This window comes from Hyperolius riggenbachi, chromosome 8 (assembly GCF_040937935.1).
Source record: "Hyperolius riggenbachi isolate aHypRig1 chromosome 8, aHypRig1.pri, whole genome shotgun sequence".
In the NCBI taxonomy this organism is placed as follows: Eukaryota; Metazoa; Chordata; class Amphibia; order Anura; family Hyperoliidae; genus Hyperolius; species Hyperolius riggenbachi.
The window spans coordinates 152,826,673-152,851,660 of NC_090653.1; the positions used below are offsets into that span (position 1 = coordinate 152,826,673).

Here is a 24,988-nt window from a genome sequence, read left to right on the forward strand (position 1 = left end):
TGACATGGTGTATAGAGTTTTGTCACTAGCTGTGCCTCAGAGGGGCTCACAATCTAATCTATACCATAGTCAGTTATTGTCCTGCATGCCTATTGTAGTCTAAGGCCAATTTCTTGGGGGAACTAATTTAACATAAATGTTATTGGGATGTGGGAGGAATCTAGAGTACTTGGCAGAAACTCATTTAATCACAGGGAGAACATACAAACTCCATATAGTGTCCAGATACCAGTTTGAACTGGGTACCCTAGTGTGCTGCAAGGCGATAGTCCTATTCACTACGACACCGTGCTTTTCATTTATTTATGGCGGATAGCTTCATTTTTTATTTTATTTTTTTCTTAGGGTTACGTTTTTATACAGTCATGTAACAAGTAAATATACTGCATCATTTTTGGAGTTTTTTTTTTTTTTTTTTTTATTTATTTATGTGAAGATACCAATATTTAATCTTCTTCAGATGGTGTATACTGAAATTGGAGCAACTGAGCAAAAGATATAGGAAATTTGTCCAACACAAAATTGAACAGATAAGTAATAGCAGTTAGTGAGAAGTAAGTACATCTGAGGACATGGAGATATGCTGGCTGTGAAGGATAGAGCATGCTCTTGGTCAAGAGTATCTTTCAGGTGGTCCGTAGGAAGAAGGTACAGTTTACAGTAAGAGTAATGGAGGGAGAGGGATGTGACTTTACCCATGTTATTGGATCTGAGAAAATCTGAAAATCTTGACATCTGCTACCTCTATGGTAATTCATGTCAGAACAGCAAAATAATATTCCTCATAAACTTTGTCAAAGTTATGAAATTAACTATTGTACATCTGATAGCTTGTCATTTGTCAGCATCATTTGTCAGCAGGACTGCCTATTCGATACAAGATTATTTAACTGTATGCAAATTCACACATCTTAAAGCCAATGGGTACCGCTAGAAAAATAAAAAAGTCAGATACTCACCTAAGGAGACGGAAGGCTCGGTCCTAATGAGCCTTCCCTCTTCTCTCCCGGTGCCCTCGGTGCTGCGCTGGCTCCCCTGTACGCGTCCACCGCCGCAGGGAGTTCGGAGGTCTTCGGGAGCACTCGGGCTTCCGAAGAGGGGCCGCTCCATACTACGTACGCGCGAGTGCGTCATAGAGGGCGCTCGCGCATGCTATGGAGCATAGCATGCGTACTATGGAGCGGCCCCGTCCTCGGGAGCCCGAGTGCTGCCGAAACATCCCTTCGGCTGCGGAAGTGGCAGTATTTGACCGAACTGGTCGAATACTGCCACGGGGGATCCTGCGTGGGACCGGGAGAGGAGAGGGAAGGCTCATTAGGACCGAGCCTTCCCTCTCCTTAGGTGAGTATCTGACTTTTTTTTTTTTTTTTTTTAAACGGTAAACATTCACTTTAAAGTCAAATTCTACCTCAGCAGCATTCGATTGGTCCATTTTTAGGCTGCATATATTTGCATACAATATTTGACTAATCCTGCATCAACTCTGAACAAATTGCATCTAATTGACTATCCATAGTGCCTATGGCTATCATTCATAAAATTATGTGCGGTAAAAAAAATCTGGGCCCGAAAATACTGCATTCGGTATTTTAGACTTCTGTGTGCTAATTCATAAACATTTTCACAGCTGCAATAGAAATGCGGTGTTTTCCCGAAGCCCAGCTGTCGGTAACACTGTTACAACATTGTTACATTCCTGTTCTCCGTGGAGAGACAGCATTACAATAAAAGAGGCATCCCCAACTTCCCTTTAGATGTGCTTTTTTTGTTTATAGTGCCTCTGCTTGCCCTGAATCTGCTTGACATTTTGCTAAGTGCTCGGTAAAGTCAGCTGTTTTCTGCATTACTGCATGCGATAATGCTTTATGAATGATAGCCTATGTGGATAGAGATCCCTGTCTCCTTTTTTTTTTTTTTTTTTTTCCTTCTCCATTCTCTTCTTCCTTAAAGAGAAACCGTGACCAAGAATTGAACTTCATCCCAATCAGTAGCCGATACCCCCTTTTCCATGAGAGATCTATTCCTTTTCTCGAACAGATCATCAGGGGGCTCCGTATGGATAATTGTGGTAAAACCCCTCTCACAGGAAACTGTCAGGGCCATGGTCCTGGCAGTTTCCTGTTTGTGAACCTTGTTGCATTATGGGAAATAACAGCTGATTCCAACTGCAAAAAAGCTAGCAGCATCCCCTTCCACTGACATCACCTGCCAGCAGTAAAAATGTCACCATGTGACAAAAGCACACCAAGATGGCGCCGGGTGCGGTCGCCACGGCCACAGGGCTCCGGTCTTTTTTCTTTTTCTTCCTTTTAATTTCTCCTACCTGCTCTCACTAACATCCTCCGTCCGCCGGGGTGAGATGCAGAGGCTCCAGGCGTGCACCGAAGGCTGGCATTGGCTGCTCTGCCGCCGAGGAGCTGACCCCAGTGCATGCTCTCCGGCACATGGCCTGTTCCTCCGTCCGCTGGGACCTGGGAGTGAGGAGGACGCGCTTTGACTCCACCGGCCCGATTTCTGCATTCCGGCAGGCTGATGAGTCAGGCCAGCCACTGCGCTAGTTGCCAGGAGACCAGGACGCCGCATGAGGGGTGCACCAGAGATCACGAGGACAGCCGGATGTCGGTGCCGTCCCCCTCCATTGACCCATGCTCTCACTGTGAGCCCATCTGCTGCTGCAGCCCCGCAGCCATACCATCCGCTCACCAGCGCTGCATCTCCGTCGGTGAGCTGCTCCCTCTGGGCACGGCCAGGTCACCACAGGGCTGATCGTCGGAGGCGGCCGCCACCCACGTGGAGCGACCATGGGCCCAGGCACTGCTCTGCTCGCCTGCCTCTGAGCCGTGCACCACCGCTGCCTGAAAGCCACCTCGGGCACATTCAGGATGCCGTAGGGGAGACCACAACAATCCAGGGGGCACATAGCTGCTGCCCTGATCAGCCTGGGTCTGATCGGCCTGATCAACTGAGTAGCTGCCGCAATCCATGTGGAGCAACCATCACCACTGGGCCCCCTCTGCCTGCAACCACCAGCATAAGGACTCTGGACCACCTCGGACAGGGCTTTGCTTAAGCATGGCTCAAGCACAGGATGACTGATTATCGGACTGTACCAGGAGGGGTGTGTTAATCTGTTAAATCTGCAATCCAACAATTCCCTGCCTCTCTCCTCTCGCTTCGGTTCTCTCTCTACTTTCCTCATTCTCTCTTTAGCTATCCCTTCTCTCTTTATCTCTGCTGTCCGGCTCTATCATGATCCTACTCAGTTTCCTCTCTACTTTCGTGGACAATCGGTAGCACCTGTCTTGTTGGGAGCGTGTCGCTGTGTAGCGTCCAGTGCCGAAAATGGCAGCGCTCATATCAGCTCTCAGGCTGCTCCTCCAGTCCCACTCTCTTTCTGTTCCTGCTATCAGTGTATGTTTTGCTCTGTTTGTATTACGTTAACTGTACGTTTATGCTGTAATGCTCTCTGTTTTTGCTTTTTATTTTTGCTTTTATTGTTGTACGTATGTACCATGCTTAACTGTATACGACGCTCTGCTTAATTGTACGCACACGCTGTTATGTTGTCCTATGTATGCTTGTCCCATGTCTATGTATGTACCATGCTTAACCGTGCTATTTTCTTGTTTTCATCAACGACCCTGTATGCGCCAAAACCAATTCCGGGTACAATCCACCGTTGTACTTGGCGAAAATAAAGTCTGATTCTGATTCTGATTCTGATTCTGATGTGAAAAATGTCAGAATGTAAATAATGTCAGAATGTAAATCAGGGAGAGGAAAGATTTTACAATGTGCAAACACTGACTAAATCATTTATACATAATTATTGTAAAAACGAAGCACTTTTTTTTTATAACCTTTTAACTGTAGTTCCTCTTTAAAAGGTTTCTAACAGCCATTCCTGCAGTAATATTTAACTATGTAATGGTCTACAAGTCTCCTCAGGTAGAAAAAAAATAAGTGAAGAAGGTGCAGGTGATGGTATGCAGGGCTACGGTGCGGAAAAGTAGTCTTTCTATGTCTTTTCTGACACAAAGTAATTTGAAGATTTCATTTTGATACCATTATGTGACTGAAGAGGTAGAAGAATGTCAAAAGTTTTTCACTATGGTGTGTTTTTTTTGTGTGGAAGCATGTGATTGTTTTTTTTGTTTTGTTTTGTTTTTAAGCTCCGATTTGCTGGTCCTGATCATGCGCTGAATCAGGAAGTAATCACAGCAAATCTGAGCCTTTCAAATCCATCAGTGTTCAAATGGATTACATGCTTCTCCATGAGTTCTGGTACACATGAGAAACCATACAGATCTGGGTGTCATCAGCGTTCTGGGGGTGTTGGAGGCGGAGATAAGTTTATTAAGAAGGATATTGTATAAAGAAAAGAGAAAAGGGTCTGTTGGGGAACCGTAAGTGAAGGGGAGGATGACACCTCTGAACAAAATCTCAAGGAACCACAAGAGGGCAGTGTCCCACATGCCAACAGGATGTAGGATTTGCAGCAAGGGCCGGTGTAATGCCGATTTATGCTTCCTATCGAGACATGCTGAAATCCGATCTGGGCATGTGCACCAGTATTTGAGCTCAGTTTGCCTGATATCCTTCCGCCGGCTTGTCGATAATAACTACTACTAAGCATCCCATAGGAGCAGGTTAGGAGAGGTTGTAGGTTAGTGTTAGGAGTAGAAAAGGGAGGTTAGCGTTAGGAGAACAGATGGGAGGGTTAGTGTTAGGATAGGAGAGGGGGTAGAGTTAGGGTTACGAGTGGAGAAGGGTGAGTAAGTTAGGCAGACCAGTAGCATATCTCGATAAAATTGCATATTTAGACACCTTGACTAATCGATTGACACTACCAGATTAGACCAGGTAGTACATTTCGACAAAGTAGGACAACTCGGCACTACACCGGGACCCACTTGAAGCGCAATTGATGGTGATTTGCAAAGCGCTAGGACAGTGTAACCTTATGCAGGTGATTCTATGAGGGCTCATTCATAGTAGTCGGCGAGTTGAAATGCATGAATAAAATATGTGTGATTGGGTTTGTGAGTTGCTGTGCATTTCCATACATTTCTATGAGTTTTAACTCCCGACGAGTTGAAATGCACTGCACAGCAACTCACTGTTGTAGTGTAATGATAAAATGAAAGTCTATGGACTTTCATGTTCCCTTGTAAAATTGACACTATGTGCAGTGAGTCAAAACTCACTACAACACGCATAGTGTGAATGAGCTCTTACAGAACTTGTAATTTTGTAGAAATTGCAGACACACTGCCTGTAGCATTTTCAGAGCACTCGTGGTTGAAGGAATGCAAATTGCCTTTCTTCAAATCGCAACGCAAATAGCTTTTTAAAATGTTTTAAAAATTGCAACTGCAAATGCTTAGATTGTGATTTGCAGTTGCTAGTGGGTCCCAGGCTTAAGGGCTGTTTTTCAATTGATACGCAAAAAATGTAACCCCAAATATAATTGCAAACACAGTGCAATTTAGCAATGTGAATTTTCTATGATTTATGTTTTGTGATTTTTTGTTTTGTTTTTGTTTTTGTTTCACTGGATGCTTAAAGTACCAGCACAAACGATTTGGGAAAATAGGATTACAATTGGGGAAATTAGATCGCTGCTAGTGGAAAACTGTCCTTATGCTAGGGATACACGGTGCGTTTATGCGCCGGAATCGAGCCGCTGGCTCGATACCGGCTCGTCCCTGCGGGCGCCTGCATCGATTCCCGCTCATCCCTGCGGGTGCTTCTGATCTTCCACTCGTTTTCTCCCATTGTTCTGCCCGCAAGTATCGAGCGTGGAATCGATCCAGGTGCTGATCAGACACGTCGGATTTTATCAATTGAGCCATCAGCGGCTCGATTGATAAACAAAAATGCACCATGTATCCCTAGCATAACAGAAGGTACAGAGAAACAGAGGAAAAGGAGAGAAAAGCCACCTAGTGAATTGACTGGAGGGGGATAAGTTCAATGGCCATAGTAAGAAAACTTTGAACTGAGGGCACAGAAACCAGACTGAGGCTGCATTTCCACTTGTGCGGTGCGAATCGCCGCGGTAAAAATTCGCATGCGGATACGAATTTCGCACGCGGGTCTATACAAATTTTCATGCGAATTCGCATGGATGACGATGTATGCGAATTTAACCATGACAGTGCTGGTGTGCTTTTCCATTGTTTCTATGCAAATTCGCATGCCCAAACCTCATGCGAATTTCCTATTAAATACATTGTATGCGATTTGCATAGCGGTATGCGAATTCTGATGGCTCTGCCATGCGAATTTTTTCTGCACAGAAAAACACAAAGGAATCCTGACAAGTGGAAACAGTCCCATTCACTTGTATTGCTATGCGAATTTTCATGCGAAAACCGCATGCGAATTCGCTATAGTGGAAATGAGCCCTAAAACCTTGAACCCACTACAAATCGCAAATCACTATCTCAATCGCTATCGTTTTTAATGGGCGTTTTGTAAGGGCTCGTTTCCACTGTTGCGGTGCGGAATCGCCTGGATTCCACCGCTGATAAAATAGCATGCGGATGCGATTCCCCATGCGTTTTTTGCCACGAATTCGCATGCGAATTCGCATAGGTGAGGGTATATGCGATTTTAACCATGTCACTGCCTGTGTGAATTTACATCGTACCCATGCGAATTCGCGGCAAAAAACGCATGGGGAAAACGCATGCGATTTCCCTATTAAAAACATTGCATGCGATTTGCATGCATTCCACTCTCAGGCGAAATCGTTGGCTCTTTTGTGCGTTTTTTCACCGCTGAAGAAAAACGCACATCACCAACGCAACAGTGGAAACAGGCCCATCCACTTGCATACCATGTGCGAATCCACATGCGTTGGACGCATGCGGATTCGCGATAGTGGAAACGAGCCCTAAGAGATTTCATGAGTGTGTTCTGGTGATTTTTGGTAGCGATTTTAAAAAGTGTAAGTGTTTTGCCAGCGATTGTGTAGCGATTTAGCATTTTTAATTCTGATTGTTCCTTTCAATTTTTTTTACAGTGTGCAGTAATTTAAAAACGCTAGCAAATCGCTCTGCATAGCGATTCATGAGTGATTATGCCAGCTTTTATATACTTTGCAGAAACGCTAACGATAATGCAAAACGCTAACACTCAAAAATGCTGCATGTCCTGCGTTTGCGATTTTGGTAATCACAATCGCTCCAGTGGAATTTGGCCCATTCATTAACATTAGCTGAGCGTTTAGGGAAATCGCTAGCATTTTGAATCGCTCAAAAAATCCCTCAGGGTAGAAACGCACTAGGCAGAATCACATATGCGTTCTCCATAGCACATAGTGAAAAATGCATATGCGATTCTGCCTAGTCCTGAACAGGATCAAGGACTAAATTAGAAGTGAGGAAAATGAGTTTGTTGTATACAGGATGGTCTAGTTATGTTAAAGTGTTAAGGCCCATACCTACAAAGCAACTTTTACGGCAATTTTTTTTTACAACATTGTTTAACAAAGCTGTGTTAAACAACATTGCATGATGAAGCCACCCGCAGCGATCACTCATTTTTAAACGACCATCGTAACAGATCTGATTGCTAACGATCGTTCTGATCATCATAGACTTCTGCACATCGCACCTGTCTTGTGCCATTGTTTGTACCCACTGCAGAAGATGAATCAGGGAACAAGCGTTCGTCAGATTGCGGGTCGCCAGAAGTTCCCCATGCCATCTTCTTTAGTCTTGACATGGGTACCTAGCTTAAAGAGACACTGAAGCGAAAAAAAAAATATGATATCATGGAATTGGTTGTGTAGTAGGGGTAATTACTAGAACATTGGTAGCAAAAAAAATATTCTCATATTTTTATTTTCAGTTATACAGCTTTTTTTTTTTTTTTTATAACATTGCATCATTCTCTAATATTTGCAGTTTAACATTACTCAGCATTCTAAATGTTTTTACAGAACAGGCAGTGAACTTTTGACCTGTCCTGAACTGTTCTCTGCAAAAAAAAAAAAAACACAATACAGTTAAGGGCTGGTTCAGACGGACGTCTGCGTAGCGTCGCGTCTGGGGGCGTTGCGGCGGCTGCGCGGTCAGGATTTCAGTAGCCTTCGGTCACGTCGTGATGCGGTCGCGTTTTTTTCTTCCCCTAGGGGAACATTAGCCGTCGCGGTTGGCCGCTCCCTGGAAGCAACATGTCGCTTCCAGGGGCAGCCCGAACGCTCGCGAAAATCGGGACCCGAACGCCGCGTTCAGGTAAAAGCGCGCAAAAGCTCGGTGTAAACGCTCCCATTCACTTGAATGGGAGCGTTTACTGCGACGTTCCGAACACTTGCGGTAAACGCTCCGCAAGCGTCCGTCTGAACCAGCCCTAAGATAACCTAATCAGAAGTCAGAGCTCTCTGCACTTTCAAAGTCCTAGAGCTCAATGGCTTTTTGCATAGATGACAACTGGAGTTTAACTCTTCCTGTACTGAAAACAAATATTAGACTTATGTTTTTGTTCATAATGCTTTATTTCTTAGCTGTACTACACAACCAATTCATTATATCATAATTTTTTTCACTTCAGTGTCTCTTTAACCTCCCTGGCGGTTAATTTTTTTTGCCAAATTGGCAAAAAAAACTTTTTTTTAAATTTTTTTTTTTTTGTTTCATGTAAAGCTACCAGAGTGGTAGCTACATGAAACACCACTAGAGGGCGCATGTGTCCCTCTAGTGCGATCGTCGCCGGCATCTATAGCAAACAGGGGAACGCGTATACAACGCGTTCCCCTGTTTGGCTTCTCCTGTCGCCATGGCGACGATCGGGATGACGTCATGGACGTCAGCCGACGTCCTGACGTCAGACACCTCCGATCCAGCCCATAGCGCTGCCCGGAACTCATTGGTCCGGGCAGCGCAGGGCTCTGGCGGGGGGGGGGCCCTCTTTCGCCGCTGCGTGCGGCCGATCGCCGCAGAGCGGCGGCGATCAAGCTGTGCGCGCGGCTAGCAAAGTGCTGGCTGCGCGCACAGCAATTTACAGATTAAAAATCGCCCCACCAGGGGCTGAGATCTCCCCCTGCGCGGCATAGCCCGAGCTCAGCTCGGGCTTACCGCCAGGGAGGTTAAGGGAGTAGAGAAATGGAACATACAGTATAGATAAGTCAAGAGAATAATGCTACGTACACACATGCGACAACGATCGTTCGTTGAGAACGACGAACGAACTTTTAATTGATGAAAGAACGACCTATGTAAAGATAGTTTTAAAAGGTGTGTAACGATCTGATCGTTAGAACGAACGTTACATCACGTAAAGCAACTATTGCGCCTGCGCATAAAAATGAGAAGTTTCACAGAGAAATAGTGAAATGCGCATGTCAAGCCTAGTACGAACGACCGTTTCCAAAGATGTACTACTTTTGCAAACGATCGTCGTTGGTTAAAATCCGCCGAGACAGAACTTTCTTTTGTAGCGATTTGGCTCGTTCGTCGTTTGCCTTAATAGTCGGTGGTTCGTTTTTTGTAACGATCGTCGTTGGTAAAGATCGGGGAACGATCGTTACAAACGACTATAGTCTCATGTGTGTACGCACCTTAACCTCCTTGGCGGTAACCCCGAACGTAGTTCGGGGTAAGCCGCCGGAGGGTGCCGCTCAGGCCCTGCTGGGCCGATTTGTTTAATTTTTTTTTAGCTGGACGCAGCTAGCACTTTGCTAGCTGCGCCAGCACCCCGATCGCCGCCGCCGCGCGCCCGATCGCCGCTGTCCGGTGCGGCGCGCGGCCCCCCCCCCCCCCAGACCCCGTGCGCTGCCTGGCCAATCAGTGCCAGGCAGCGCCGAGGGGTGGCCCGGGACTCCCAATGACGTCCCGACGTCAGTGACGTCATCCCGCCCGTCGCCATGGCGACGGGGGAAGCCCTCCAGGAAATCCCGTTCTTTGAACGGGATTTCCTGATCGGAGATCGCCGAAGGCGATCGAAGAGGGCGGGGGGATGCCGCTGAGCAGCGGCTATCATGTAGCGAGCCCTGGGCTCGCTACATGATATAGAAAAAAATTTTTTTTAAAAAAACTGCTGCGCTCCCTCCTGGCGGATTTTTTTATACCGCCAGGAGGGTTAATGTTCATGACTGCATACCTGAAAGAAGAGAGGGAAACACCAATGGAGCGTGATAGGCTAAATAGTCAGCAGAAAAGTGAAGGAGTGGATATTATCAAATCAGCAAGTGACAGCAGACTAAAGGCTCATACACACATCAGACTATAGTCTTTGGAAAATGAAAGATCACAGACCAATCTTACCACCCTTCATGTAGTATGAGAGCCATACCTACACAGTCTATTCTATGGAGCTGAACTCCCTATCAGAAAAAAATCTTTGCAAGATGCTGCACACACAGATGCTGTACGCCGCGGCAAAAAATGGGTGTGGCTACAACCTGCGGCGCGCAAAGCGCGCCGCGGCGAAAAAATGGACGTGGTCATGACCGGATGAGGGCGGGGCTAACTGTAATTTAAAGTGAACCCAGGGTGAGAGTGATATGGTGGCTGCCATATTTATTTCCTTTTAAACAATACTAGTTGCCTGGCAGCCCTGCTGATCTATTTGGCTGTAGTGGTGAACTGAATTACACCAGAAACAAGCCATGCAGCTAATCTTGTCAGTTCTGACAATATTGTCAGAAACCCCTGACCTGCTGCATGCTTGTTCAGGGTCTATGGTTGAAAGAATAAGAGGCAGAGGACCAGCACGGCAGCCAGGCAACTGGTATTGCTTAAAGGGAGATAAATATGGCAGCCTCAATATTATTCTCACCTCGGGTTCCCTTTAAAAGTGCAACGCAAAGACAGAGGGCCCAAGTTTTGGTGACCCTTTTCCCAGAAAATTCACATAATTGTGCAGGTTTTCTCAAGAAAATACACGTAATGTGAGCAGATTTTAACAAAAAACACGTCCAATGACCCCAATATGCACAATCGGTGGCAGATATGGTCCCAATATGCACAATCGGTGGCAGATATGGTCCCAATATGCACAATCGGTGGCAGATATGGTCCCAATATGCACAATCGGTGGCAGATATGGTCCCAATATGCACAATCGGTGGCAGATATGGTCCCAATATGCACAATCGGTGGCAGATATGACCCCAATATGCACAATCGGTAGCAGATATGACCCCAATATGCACAATCGGTAGCAGATATGACCCCAATATGCACAATCGGTAGCAGATATGACCCCAATATGCACAATCGGTGGCAGATATGACTCCAATATGCACAATCGGTGGCAGATATGGTCCCAATATGCACAATCGGTGGCAGATATGGTCCCAATATGCACAATCGGTGGCAGATATGGTCCCAATATGCACAATCGGTGGCAGATATGGTCCCAATATGCACAATCGGTGGCAGATATGGTCCCAATATGCACAATCGGTGGCAGATATGACCCCAATATGCACAATCGGTAGCAGATATGACCCCAATATGCACAATCGGTAGCAGAAATGACCCCAATATGCACAATCGGTAGCAGATATGACTCCAATATGCACAATCGGTAGCAGATATGACCCCAATATGCACAATCGGTAGCAGATATGACTCCAATATGCACAATCCGTAGCAGATATGACCCCAATATGCACAATCGGTAGCAGAAATGACCCCAATATGCACAATCGGTAGCAGAAATGACCCCAATATGCACAATCGGTAGCAGAAATGACCCCAATATGCACAATCCGTAGCAGATATGACCCCAATATGCACAATCCGTAGCAGAAATGACCCCAATATGCACAATCCGTAGCAGATATGACCCCAATATGCACAATCGGTAGCAGAAATGACCCCAATATGCACAATCGGTAGCAGAAATGACCCCAATATGCACAATCGGTAGCAGAAATGACCCCAATATGCACAATCGGTAGCAGAAATGACCCCAATATGCACAATCCGTAGCAGATATGACCCCAATATGCACAATCCGTAGCAGATATGACCCCAATATGCACAATCCGTAGCAGATATGACCCCAATATGCACAATCCGTAGCAGATATGACCCCAATATGCACAATCCGTAGCAGATATGACCCCAATATGCACAATCCGTAGCAGATATGACCCCAATATGCACAATCCGTAGCAGATATGACCCCAATATGCATAATCAGCATCACCTGAAAAAGAAAAGAAAAACCCATTTACTCACCTACAGCCAGAAGACCTTCTTTCCCGACCTCCTGTCCCGAGTCCCGACCTCATTGTGGCGCGCAGCGCCCGCGCGCCCACGATCCTCTTCCTTCCCGACGTCACGACGAGACTTCCTGCCTGCATGCAGAGAGCAGGGCTACGGGAAAATGGCCGCCCGAAGCCATGCACTGCAGACTCGATTGATAAACAAAAATGCACCATGTATCCCTAGCATAACAGAAGGTACAGAGAAACAGAGGAAAAGGAGAGAAAAGCCACCTAGTGAATTGACTGGAGGGGGATAAGTTCAATGGCCATAGTAAGAAAACTTTGAACTGAGGGCACAGAAACCAGACTGAGGCTGCATTTCCACTTGTGCGGTGCGAATCGCCGCGGTAAAAATTCGCATGCGGATACGAATTTCGCACGCGGGTCTATACGAATTTTCATGCGAATTCGCATGGATGACGATGTATGCGAATTTAACCATGACAGTGCTGGTGTGCTTTTCCATTGTTTCTATGCAAATTCGCATGCCCAAACCTCATGCGAATTTCCTATTAAATACATTGTATGCGATTTGCATAGCGGTATGCGAATTCTGATGGCTCTGCCATGCGAATTTTTTCTGCACAGAAAAACACAAAGGAATCCTGACAAGTGGAAACAGTCCCATTCACTTGTATTGCTATGCGAATTTTCATGCGAAAACCGCATGCGAATTCGCTATAGTGGAAATGAGCCCTAAAACCTTGAACCCACTACAAATCGCAAATCACTATCTCAATCGCTATCGTTTTTAATGGGCGTTTTGTAAGGGCTCGTTTCCACTGTTGCGGTGCGGAATCTCCTGGATTCCACCGCTGATAAAATAGCATGCGGATGCGATTCCCCATGCGTTTTTTGCCACGAATTCGCATGCGAATTCGCATAGGTGAGGGTATATGCGATTTTAACCATGTCACTGCCTGTGTGAATTTACATCGTACCTATGCGAATTCGCATGCGAATTCGCGGCAAAAAACGCATGGGGAAAACGCATGCGATTTCCCTATTAAAAACATTGCATGCGATTTGCATGCATTCCACTCTCAGGCGAAATCGTTGGCTCTTTTGTGCGTTTTTTCACCGCTGAAGAAAAACGCACATCACCAACGCAACAGTGGAAACAGACCCATCCACTTGCATACCATGTGCGAATCCACATGCGTTGGACGCATGCGGATTCGCGATAGTGGAAACGAGCCCTAAGAGATTTCATGAGTGTGTTCTGGTGATTTTTGGTAGCGATTTTAAAAAGTGTAAGTGTTTTGCCAGCGATTGTGTAGCGATTTAGCATTTTTAATTCTGATTGTTCCTTTCAATTTTTTTTACAGTGTGCAGTAATTTAAAAACGCTAGCAAATCGCTCTGCATAGCGATTCATGAGTGATTATGCCAGCATTTATATACTTTGCAGAAATGCTAACGATAATGCAAAACGCTAACACTCAAAAATGCTGCATGTCCTGCGTTTGCGATTTTGGTAATCACAATCGCTCCAGTGGAATTTGGCCCATTCATTAACATTAGCTGAGCGTTTAGGGAAATCGCTAGCATTTTGAATCGCTCAAAAAATCCCTCAGGGTAGAAACGCACTAGGCAGAATCACATATGCGTTCTCCATAGCACATAGTGAAAAATGCATATGCGATTCTGCCTAGTCCTGAACAGGATCAAGGACTAAATTAGAAGTGAGGAAAATGAGTTTGTTGTATACAGGATGGTCTAGTTATGTTAAAGTGTTAAGGCCCATACCTACAAAGCAACTTTTACGGCAATTTTTTTTTACAACATTGTTTAACAAAGCTGTGTTAAACAACATTGCATGATGAAGCCACCCGCAGCGATCACTCATTTTTAAACGACCATCGTAACAGATCTGATTGCTAACGATCGTTCTGATCATCATAGACTTCTGCACATCGCACCTGTCTTGTGCCATTGTTTGTACCCACTGCAGAAGATGAATCAGGGAACAAGCGTTCGTCAGATTGCGGGTCGCCAGAAGTTCCCCATGCCATCTTCTTTAGTCTTGACATGGGTACCTAGCTTAAAGAGACACTGAAGCGAAAAAAAAAATATGATATCATGGAATTGGTTGTGTAGTAGGGGTAATTACTAGAACATTGGTAGCAAAAAAAATATTCTCATATTTTTATTTTCAGTTATACAGCTTTTTTTTTTTTTTATAACATTGCATCATTCTCTAATATTTGCAGTTTAACATTACTCAGCATTCTAAATGTTTTTACAGAACAGGCAGTGAACTTTTGACCTGTCCTGAACTGTTCTCTGCAAAAAAAAAAAAAACACAATACAGTTAAGGGCTGGTTCAGACGGACGTCTGCGTAGCGTCGCGTCTGGGGGCGTTGCGGCGGCTGCGCGGTCAGGATTTCAGTAGCCTTCGGTCACGTCGTGATGCGGTCGCGTTTTTTTCTTCCCCTAGGGGAACATTAGCCGTCGCGGTTGGCCGCTCCCTGGAAGCAACATGTCGCTTCCAGGGGCAGCCCGAACGCTCGCGAAAATCGGGACCCGAACGCCGCGTTCAGGTAAAAGCGCGCAAAAGCTCGGTGTAAACGCTCCCATTCACTTGAATGGGAGCGTTTACTGCGACGTTCCGAACACTTGCGGTAAACGCTCCGCAAGCGTCCGTCTGAACCAGCCCTAAGATAACCTAATCAGAAGTCAGAGCTCTCTGCACAAAGTCCTAGAGCTCAATGGCTTTTTGCATAGATGTCAACTGGAGTTTAACTCTTCCTGTACTGAAAACAAATATTAGACTTATGTTTTTGTTCATAATGCTTTATTTCTTAGCTGTACTACACAACCAATTCATTATATCATAATTTTTTTTCACTTCAGTGTCTCTTTAAGGGAGTAGAGAAATGGAACATACAGTATAGATAAGTCAAGAGAATAATGCTACGTACACACATGTGACAACGATCGTTCGTTGAGAACGACGAACGAACTTTTAATTGATGAAAGAACGACCTATGTAAAGATAGTTTTAAAAGGTGTGTAACGATCTGATCGTTAGAACGAACGTTACATCACGTAAAGCAACTATTGCGCCTGCGCATAAAAATGAGAAGTTTCACAGAGAAATAGTGAAATGCGCATGTCAAGCCTAGTACGAACGACCGTTTCCAAAGATGTACTACTTTTGCAAACGATCGTCGTTGGTTAAAATCCGCCGAGACAGAACTTTCTTTTGTAGCGATTTGGCTCGTTCGTCGTTTGCCTTAATAGTCGGTGGTTCGTTTTTTGTAACGATCGTCGTTGGTAAAGATCGGGGAACGATCGTTACAAACGACTATAGTCTCATGTGTGTACGCACCTTAACCTCCTTGGCGGTAACCCCGAACGTAGTTCGGGGTAAGCCGCCGGAGGGTGCCGCTCAGGCCCTGCTGGGCCGATTTGTTTAATTTTTTTTTTGCTGGACGCAGCTAGCACTTTGCTAGCTGCGCCAGCACCCCGATCGCCGCCGCCGCGCGCCCGATCGCCGCTATCCGGTGCGGCGCGCGGCCCCCCCCCCCCCAGACCCCGTGCGCTGCCTGGCCAATCAGTGCCAGGCAGCGCCGAGGGGTGGCCCGGGACTCCCAATGACGTCCCGACGTCAGTGACGTCATCCCGCCCGTCGCCATGGCGACGGGGGAAGCCCTCCAGGAAATCCCGTTCTTTGAACGGGATTTCCTGATCGGAGATCGCCGAAGGCGATCGAAGAGGGCGGAGGGATGCCGCTGAGCAGCGGCTATCATGTAGCGAGCCCTGGGCTCGCTACATGATATAGAAAAAATTTTTTAAAAAAAAAACTGCTGCGCTCCCTCCTGGCGGATTTTTTTATACCGCCAGGAGGGTTAATGTTCATGACTGCATACCTGAAAGAAGAGAGGGAAACACCAATGGAGCGTGATAGGCTAAATAGTCAGCAGAAAAGTGAAGAAGTGGATATTATCAAATCAGCAAGTGACAGCAGACTAAAGGCTCATACACACATCAGACTATAGTCTTTGGAAAATGAAAGATCACAGACCAATCTTACCACCCTTCATGTAGTATGAGAGCCATACCTACACAGTCTATTCTATGGAGCTGAACTCCCTATCAGAAAAAAATCTTTGCAAGATGCTGCACACACAGATGCTGTACGCCGCGGCAAAAAATGGGTGTGGCTACAACCTGCGGCGCGCAAAGCGCGCCGCGGCGAAAAAATGGGCGTGGTCATGACCGGATGAGGGCGGGGCTAACTGTAATTTAAAGTGAACCCAGGGTGAGAGTGATATGGTGGCTGCCATATTTATTTCCTTTTAAACAATACTAGTTGCCTGGCAGCCCTGCTGATCTATTTGGCTGTAGTGGTGAACTGAATTACACCAGAAACAAGCCATGCAGCTAATCTTGTCAGTTCTGACAATATTGTCAGAAACCCCTGACCTGCTGCATGCTTGTTCAGGGTCTATGGTTGAAAGAATAAGAGGCAGAGGACCAGCACGGCAGCCAGGCAACTGGTATTGCTTAAAGGGAGATAAATATGGCAGCCTCAATATTATTCTCACCTCGGGTTCCCTTTAAAAGTGCAACGCAAAGACAGAGGGCCCAAGTTTTGGTGACCCTTTTCCCAGAAAATTCACATAATTGTGCAGGTTTTCTCAAGAAAATACACGTAATGTGAGCAGATTTTAACAAAAAACACGTCCAATGACCCCAATATGCACAATCGGTGGCAGATATGGTCCCAATATGCACAATCGGTGGCAGATATGGTCCCAATATGCACAATCGTGGCAGATATGGTCCCAATATGCACAATCGGTGGCAGATATGGTCCCAATATGCACAATCGGTGGCAGATATGGTCCCAATATGCACAATCGGTGGCAGATATGGTCCCAATATGCACAATCGGTGGCAGATATGGTCCCAATATGCACAATCGGTGGCAGATATGGTCCCAATATGCACAATCGGTGGCAGATATGGTCCCAATATGCACAATCGGTGGCAGATATGGTCCCAATATGCACAATCGGTGGCAGATATGACCCCAATATGCACAATCGGTAGCAGATATGACCCCAATATGCACAATCGGTAGCAGATATGACCCCAATATGCACAATCGGTAGCAGATATGACCCCAATATGCACAATCGGTAGCAGATATGACCCCAATATGCACAATCGGTGGCAGATATGACCCCAATATGCACAATCGGTGGCAGATATGACCCCAATATGCACAATCGGTAGCAGATATGACCCCAATATGCACAATCGGTAGCAGAAATGACCCCAATATGCACAATCGGTAGCAGATATGACTCCAATATGCACAATCGGTAGCAGATATGACCCCAATATGCACAATCGGTAGCAGAAATGACCCCAATATGCACAATCGGTAGCAGATATGACTCCAATATGCACAATCGGTAGCAGATATGACCCCAATATGCACAATCGGTAGCAGATATGACTCCAATATGCACAATCCGTAGCAGATATGACCCCAATATGCACAATCGGTAGCAGAAATGACCCCAATATGCACAATCGGTAGCAGAAATGACCCCAATATGCACAATCGGTAGCAGAAATGACCCCAATATGCACAATCCGTAGCAGATATGACCCCAATATGCACAATCCGTAGCAGAAATGACCCCAATATGCACAATCCGTAGCAGATATGACCCCAATATGCACAATCGGTAGCAGAAATGACCCCAATATTAGAGTTGGGCCGAACGGTTCGCCGGCGAACGGGGTTCGCGCGAACTTAGGTGGTTCGCGTGCGGGTACCGCACGCGAACCTTTTGCGGAAGAAGTTCGGTTCGCCCCATAATGCACCTGAGGGTCAACTTTGACCCTCTACATCACAGTCAGCAGGCCCAGTGTAGCCAATTAGGCTACACTAGCCCCTGGAGCCCCACCCCCCCTTATATAAGGCAGGCAGCGGCGGCCATTACGGCCACTCGTGTGCCTGCATTAGTCAGAGTAGGGCGAGCTGCTGCAGACTGTCTCTCAGGGAAAGATTAGTTAGGCTTAACTTCTTCCTGGCTGCATACCTGTTCTGTTCAGTGAGCCCTCAGCCCACTGCATACCTGTACTGTGATCCTACCACTGCATAGCTGTTCAGTGATCCTGCCACAGCATACCTGTTCTGTTCAGTGAGCCCTCAGCCCACTGCATACCTGTACTGTGATCCTGCCACTGCATAGCTGTTCAGTGATCCTGCCACAGCATACCTGTTCTGTTCAGTGAGCCCTCAGCCCACTGCATACCTGTACTGTGATCCTGCCACTGCATAGCTGTTCAGTGATCCTGCCACAGCATACCTGTTCTGTTCAGTGAGCCCCCAGCCCACTGCATACCTGTACTGTGATCCTGCCACTGCATACCTGTTCAGTGATCCTGCCACAGCATACCTGTTCTGTTCAGTGAGCCCTCAGCCCACTGCATACCTGTACTGTGATCCTGCCACTGCATACCTGTTCAGTGATCCTGCCACAGCATACCTGTTCTGTTCAGTGAGCCCTCAGCCCACTGCATACCTGTACTGTGATCCTGCCACTGCATAGCTGTTCAGTGATCCTGCCACAGCATACCTGTTCTGTTCAGTGAGCCCTCAGCCCACTGCATACCTGTACTGTGATCCTGCCACTGCATACCTGTTCAGTGATCCTGCCACAGCATACCTGTTCTGTTCAGTGAGCCCTCAGCCCACTGCATACCTGTACTGTGATACTGCCACTGCATACCTGTTCAGTGATCCTGCCACAGCATACCTGTTCTGTTCAGTGAGCCCTCAGCCCACTGCATACCTGTACTGTGATCCTGCCACTGCATAGCTGTTCAGTGATCCTGCCACAGCATACCTGTTCTGTTCAGTGAGCCCTCAGCCCACTGCATACCTGTACTGTGATCCTGCCACTGCATACCTGTTCAGTGATCCTGCCACAGCATACCTGTTCTGTTCAGTGAGCCCTCAGCCCACTGCATACCTGTACTGTGATCCTGCCACTGCATAGCTGTTCAGTGATCCTGCCACAGCATACCTGTTCTGTTCAGTGAGCCCCCAGCCCACTGCATACCTGTACTGTGATCCTGCCACTGCATACCTGTTCAGTGATCCTGCCACAGCATACCTGTTCTGTTCAGTGAGCCCTCAGCCCACTGCATACCTGTACTGTGATCCTGCCACTGCATACCTGTTCAGTGATCCTGCCACAGCAAACCTGTTCTGTTCAGTGAGCCCTCAGCCCACTGCATACCTGTACTGTGATCCTGCCACTGCATAGCTGTTTAGTGATCCTGCCACAGCATACCTGTTCTGTTCAGTGAGCCCTCAGCCCACTGCATACCTGTACTGTGATCCTGCCACTGCATACCTGTTCAGTGATCCTGCCACAGCATACCTGTTCTGTTCAGTGAGCCCTCAGCCCACTGCATACCTGTACTGTGATCCTGCCACTGCATAGCTGTTCAGTGATCCTGCCACAGCATACCTGTTCTGTTCAGTGAGCCCTCAGCCCACTGCATACCTGTACTGTGATCCTGCCACTGCATACCTGTTCAGTGATCCTGCCACTGTATACCTGTTCTGTGAACCCGCCACTGTATACCTGTTCTGTTCAGTGGACCCGCCACTGTATACCTGTTCTGTGAACCCGCCACTGTATACCTGTTCTGTTCAGTGGACCCGCCACTGTATACCTGTTCTGTGAACCCGCCACTGTATACCTGTTCTGTTCAGTGGACCCGCCACTGTATACCTGTTCTGTGAACCCGCCACTGTATACCTGTTCTGTTCAGTGGACCTGCCACTGTATACCTGTTTAGTGAACACGCCACTGCATACCTGTTGTGTTCAGTGAACCTGCCACTGCATACCTGTTCTGTGAACCCGCCACTGTATACCTGTTCTGTTCAGTGGACCCGCCACTGTATACCTGTTCTGTTCAGTGGACCTGCCACTGTATACCTGTTCTGTTCAGTGGACCTGCCACTGTATACCTGTTTAGTGAACACGCCACTGCATACCTGTTGTGTTCAGTGAACCCGCCACTGTATACCTGTACTGTTCAGTGAACCCACCGCATCAGTGCGCATACCTGTGCAGTTAAGTGAACCCACCTACCTACGTGAGTGCACGCAGTGTGATATACCACTCCGTGCATACCCGATATGGACAAAACAGGTAGAGGAAGAGGTAGTGGCAGAGGCAGAGGAAGGCCACCCGGCAGGTCTGCGCGAGGTCGTGTAAATGTAATTTCGTGTGGACCTGGCCCACAGTACAGTGCTCGGAAGAAGGCACGTCCCATCACCTCCCAAGATTGTCAGGACGTGGTTGAGTATTTAGCGACACAGAACACCTCATCTTGCTCAGCCACCAGCGCTACTACTAGCACCACTTCCGCTGCATTTGACACTTCGCAAGAATTATTTAGTGGTGGTGAAATCACTGATGCACAGCCATTGTTACAGCCAGATGAATTTTCACCAGCTCATATGTCTGCGTTACGCGACAACACTATGGATGTAACGTGTAAGGAGGATGAAGGACCTACACATTTGGATTTTTCTGAGGCAAGCGAAGCTGGGCAGGATGATTACGATGATGACGATGATAGGGATCCTCTGTATGTTCCCAATAGAGGAGATGAAGAGGGGGACAGTTCAGAGGGGGAGTCAGAGAGTAGTAGGAGGATAGAAGTTGCTGAAAGAAGCTGGGGCAGCTCTTCGTCAGAAACAGCTGGTGGCAGAGTCCGGCACCATGTATCGCCAGATTCGCCACCTATGTACAGCCAGCCAACTTGCCCTTCAGCATCAGCTGCTGAGGTGCCCACATCCCAGGGTGGCTCAGCGGTGTGGAAATTTTTTAATGTGTGTGCCTCAGATCGGACCAAAGCCATCTGTTCGCTCTGCCAACAAAAATTGAGCCGTGGAAAGGCCAACACTCACGTAGGGACAAGTGCCTTACGAAGGCACCTGCAGAAAAGGCACAAACAGCAATGGGATGGCCACCTGAGCAAAAGCAGCAGCAGCACACAAAAGCAAAGTCACCCTCCTTCTCCTCTTCCTCCTTCAGGTGCATCATCTGCTTATGCCGCTCTCTCCCTTGCACCTTCACAGGCACCCTCCTCCACTCCGCCTCTGCCCTTGAGCGGTTCCTGCTCCTCTGCCCACAGCAGCAGTCAGGTGTCCGTGAAGGAAATGTTTGAGCGGAAGAAGCCACTTTTGGCCAGTCACCCCCTTGCCCGGCGTCTGACAGCTGGCGTGGCGGAACTGTTAGCTCGCCAGCTGTTACCATACCGGCTGGTGGACTCTGAGGCCTTCCGTAAATTTGTGGCCATCGGAACACCGCAGTGGAAGATGCCAGGCCGCACTTATTTTTCCAGAAAGGCCATACCCCAACTGCACCGTGAAGTTGAGAGGCAAGTGGTGTCATCTCTTGCGAAGAGCGTTGGGTCAAGGGTACACCTGACCACGGATGCCTGGTCTGCCAAGCACGGGCAGGGCCGCTACATTACCTACACAGCCCATTGGGTGAACCTGGTGGTGAACGATGGCAAGCAGAAAGCGGCGGACCAAATTGTGACACCTCCACGGCTTGCAGGCAGGCCTCCTGCCACCTCCTCTCCTCCTGCTACATGCTCTTCGCTGTCCTCCTCCTCCTCCTTGGCTGAGTGGCAGTTCTCCTCTCCAGCTACACAGCCCCAGCTCCGCAGGGCCTATGCTGCATGCCAGGTACGACGGTGTCACGCCATCTTAGACATGGCTTGTCTCAAAGCGGAGAGTCACACTGGAGCAGCTCTCCTGGCTGCTCTTAAGAAACAGGTGGATGAGTGGCTGACCCCGCACCACCTGGAGATAGGCAACGTGGTGTGCGACAACGGCAGCAATCTGCTTGCCGCTTTGCATATGGGGAAGCTGACACACATACCCTGCATGGCACATGTCATGAATCTGGTGGTTCAAAGATTTGTGGCAAAGTACCCTGGCTTAGCGGATGTCCTGAAGCAGGCCAGGAAGTTCTGTGGGCATTTGAGGCGCTCTTACACAGCCATGGCACGATTTGCAGAAATTCAGCGTAAAAACAACATGCCGGTGAGACGCCTCATTTGCGATAGCCCCACTCGCTGGAACTCGACCCTCCTCATGTTCTCCCGCCTGCTAGAACAGAAGAAAGCCGTCACCCAGTACCTCTACAACTGGAGTAGAACGAAACAGTCTGGGAAGATGGGGATGTTCTGGCCCGACAACTGGACAATGATGAAAAATGCATGCAGGCTCATGCGGCCGTTTGAGGAGGTGACCAACCTGGTGAGCCGCAGTGAGGGCACCATCAGCGACTTAATTCCCTACGCGTACTTCTTGGAGCGTGCTGTGCGTAGAGTGGCGGATGAAGCTGCGAATGAGCGTGACCAGGAACCGTTACGGCAGGAACAGGCATGGGACCAATTTTCATCAGACCCAGCTGTTTCCTCAACACCTGCGGCAGCACAGAGGGGGGAGGAGGAGGAAGAAGAGAGGTCATGTGCAGAAGATGAGTCAGACTCAGAGGATGATGAGCAAGGTGTTTCTTTGGGGGAGGAGGAGGAGGAGGAGGGGACAGCGGCAGGAGAACAACCGCAGCAGGCGTCGCAGGGGGCTTGTGCTGCGCAACCTTCCCGTGGTATTGTTCGCGGCTGGGGGGAGGAGGTTGACTTACCTGACGTCACTGAGGAAGAGCAAGAGGAGATGGAGGGTACTGGATCCGACTTTGTGCAGATGTCGTCTTTTATGCTGTCCTGCCTGTTGAGGGACCCCCGTATAAAAAACCTCAAGGGGAATGAGCTGTACTGGGTGGCCACACTACTAGACCCTCGGTACAGGCACAAAGTGGCGGACCTGTTACCAACTCACCGGAAGGTGGAAAGGATGCAGCACATGCAGAACCAGCTGTCAACTATGCTTTACAATGCCTTTAAGGGTGATGTGACGGCACAACGCCAGCAAGGTACCACTGCCACTAATCCTCCTCCCGTGTCCACGCAGTCAAAGACAGGACGCTCCAGCGATCTCATGGTGATGTCGGACATGCGGACGTTCTTTAGTCCAACGCCTCGCCGTAGCCCTTCCGGATCCACCCTCCACCAACGCCTGGAACGGCAGGTAGCCGACTACCTGGCCTTAAGTGTGGATGTAGACACTGCTGTGAACAGCGATGAGGAACCCTTGAACTACTGGGTGCGCAGGCTTGACCTGTGGCCAGAGCTGTCCCAATTTGCCATCCAACTTCTCTCCTGCCCTGCCGCAAGCGTCCTCTCAGAAAGGACCTTCAGCGCAGCTGGAGGCATTGTCACAGAGAAGAGAAGTCGCCTAAGTCACAAAAGTGTTAAGTACCTCACCTTTATAAAAATGAATGAGGCATGGATCCCGGAGGGCTGCTGCCCGCCCCAAGACTAAGTCAGTCCCCGCACATACAGCATCTCTGCCTGCACGCCGTGTGACTGGCTGCCTGGCCTGCCCCAAGAAGACTAAGTCGCTCCCAGTCCCTCCACACAGCATGTCTGCCTGCAGGCCGCTTCACTACCTTCTCCGCCACCACCAACAGGGTCCGGGACTCCAGGCGGATTGCTGAATTTTTTAGGCCGCTGCTAGCAGCGGCCGCTGTAATAATTTTTCGGGTGCGTGTACATGACTGCCTAATTTTTCTGGCTGCACTGCGGGCAGCTGCAACAACAAAAAAAAAGGCATGAACATGCGCCCATTCCCCTTCGTGATCATTACCTTGCCGTGGTGAAGGGGCTTGCGTATCACAATGGAGCAATGACCGGCGCCTAGATGAGTGTCTCGGGGGGCACACCCACGATAATAAGGTCGTTGCCTCATTGTGGTCAGACCAAATTTGATCAGCTGGACAGTCACTGTTCTGTCATTCAGCTACATCAGCCAGGTGACTGACCATATGGGCTGTAAAGCCACCAAAACCTGCACTCTCGCCATGGTGCGCACCAGTCCAGCACGGCCGTCACTACACAAACAGCTGTTTGCGGTGCGTTACACGATGAGTTTGGTGCGTCAGTGTGAAGCAGTACCTTAATTACACTACCTGATTGATGTATACACATGCAAGATGTTTGAAAGCACTTTAGGCCTGTCATTTAACATTCAATGTGATTTCTGCCCTTAAAACGCTGCTTTGCGTCAAATCCAGATTTTTCCCGGGGACTTTTGGCATGTATCCCACTCCGCCATCCCCCCCTCCAGGTGTTAGACCCCTTGAAACATCTTTTCCATCACTTTTGTGGCCAGCATAATTAATTTTTTTTTTCAAAGTTCGCATCCCCATTGAAGTCTATTGCGGTTCGCGAACTTTAACGCGAACCGAACCTTTCGCGAAAGTTCGCGAACCCGGTTCGCGAACCGAAAATCGGAGGTTCGGCCCAACTCTACCCAATATGCACAATCGGTAGCAGAAATGACCCCAATATGCACAATCGGTAGCAGAAATGACCCCAATATGCACAATCGGTAGCAGAAATGACCCCAATATGCACAATCCGTAGCAGATATGACCCCAATATGCACAATCCGTAGCAGATATGACCCCAATATGCACAATCCGTAGCAGATATGACCCCAATATGCACAATCCGTAGCAGATATGACCCCAATATGCACAATCCGTAGCAGATATGACCCCAATATGCATAATCCGCATCACCTGAAAAAGAAAAGAAAAACCCATTTACTCACCTACAGCCAGAAGACCTTC

The 24,988-nt window shown here is 47.9% G+C and overlaps 1 protein-coding gene across 2 annotated transcripts in view; it reads left to right on the plus strand.

The window, feature by feature from the left end:
- Positions 1-24,988, plus strand: part of LOC137528352 (homeobox protein CDX-4-like) — a 61,685-nt gene that overhangs the window by 17,627 nt on the left and 19,070 nt on the right. The gene's annotated exons all lie outside the window — the stretch shown is intronic.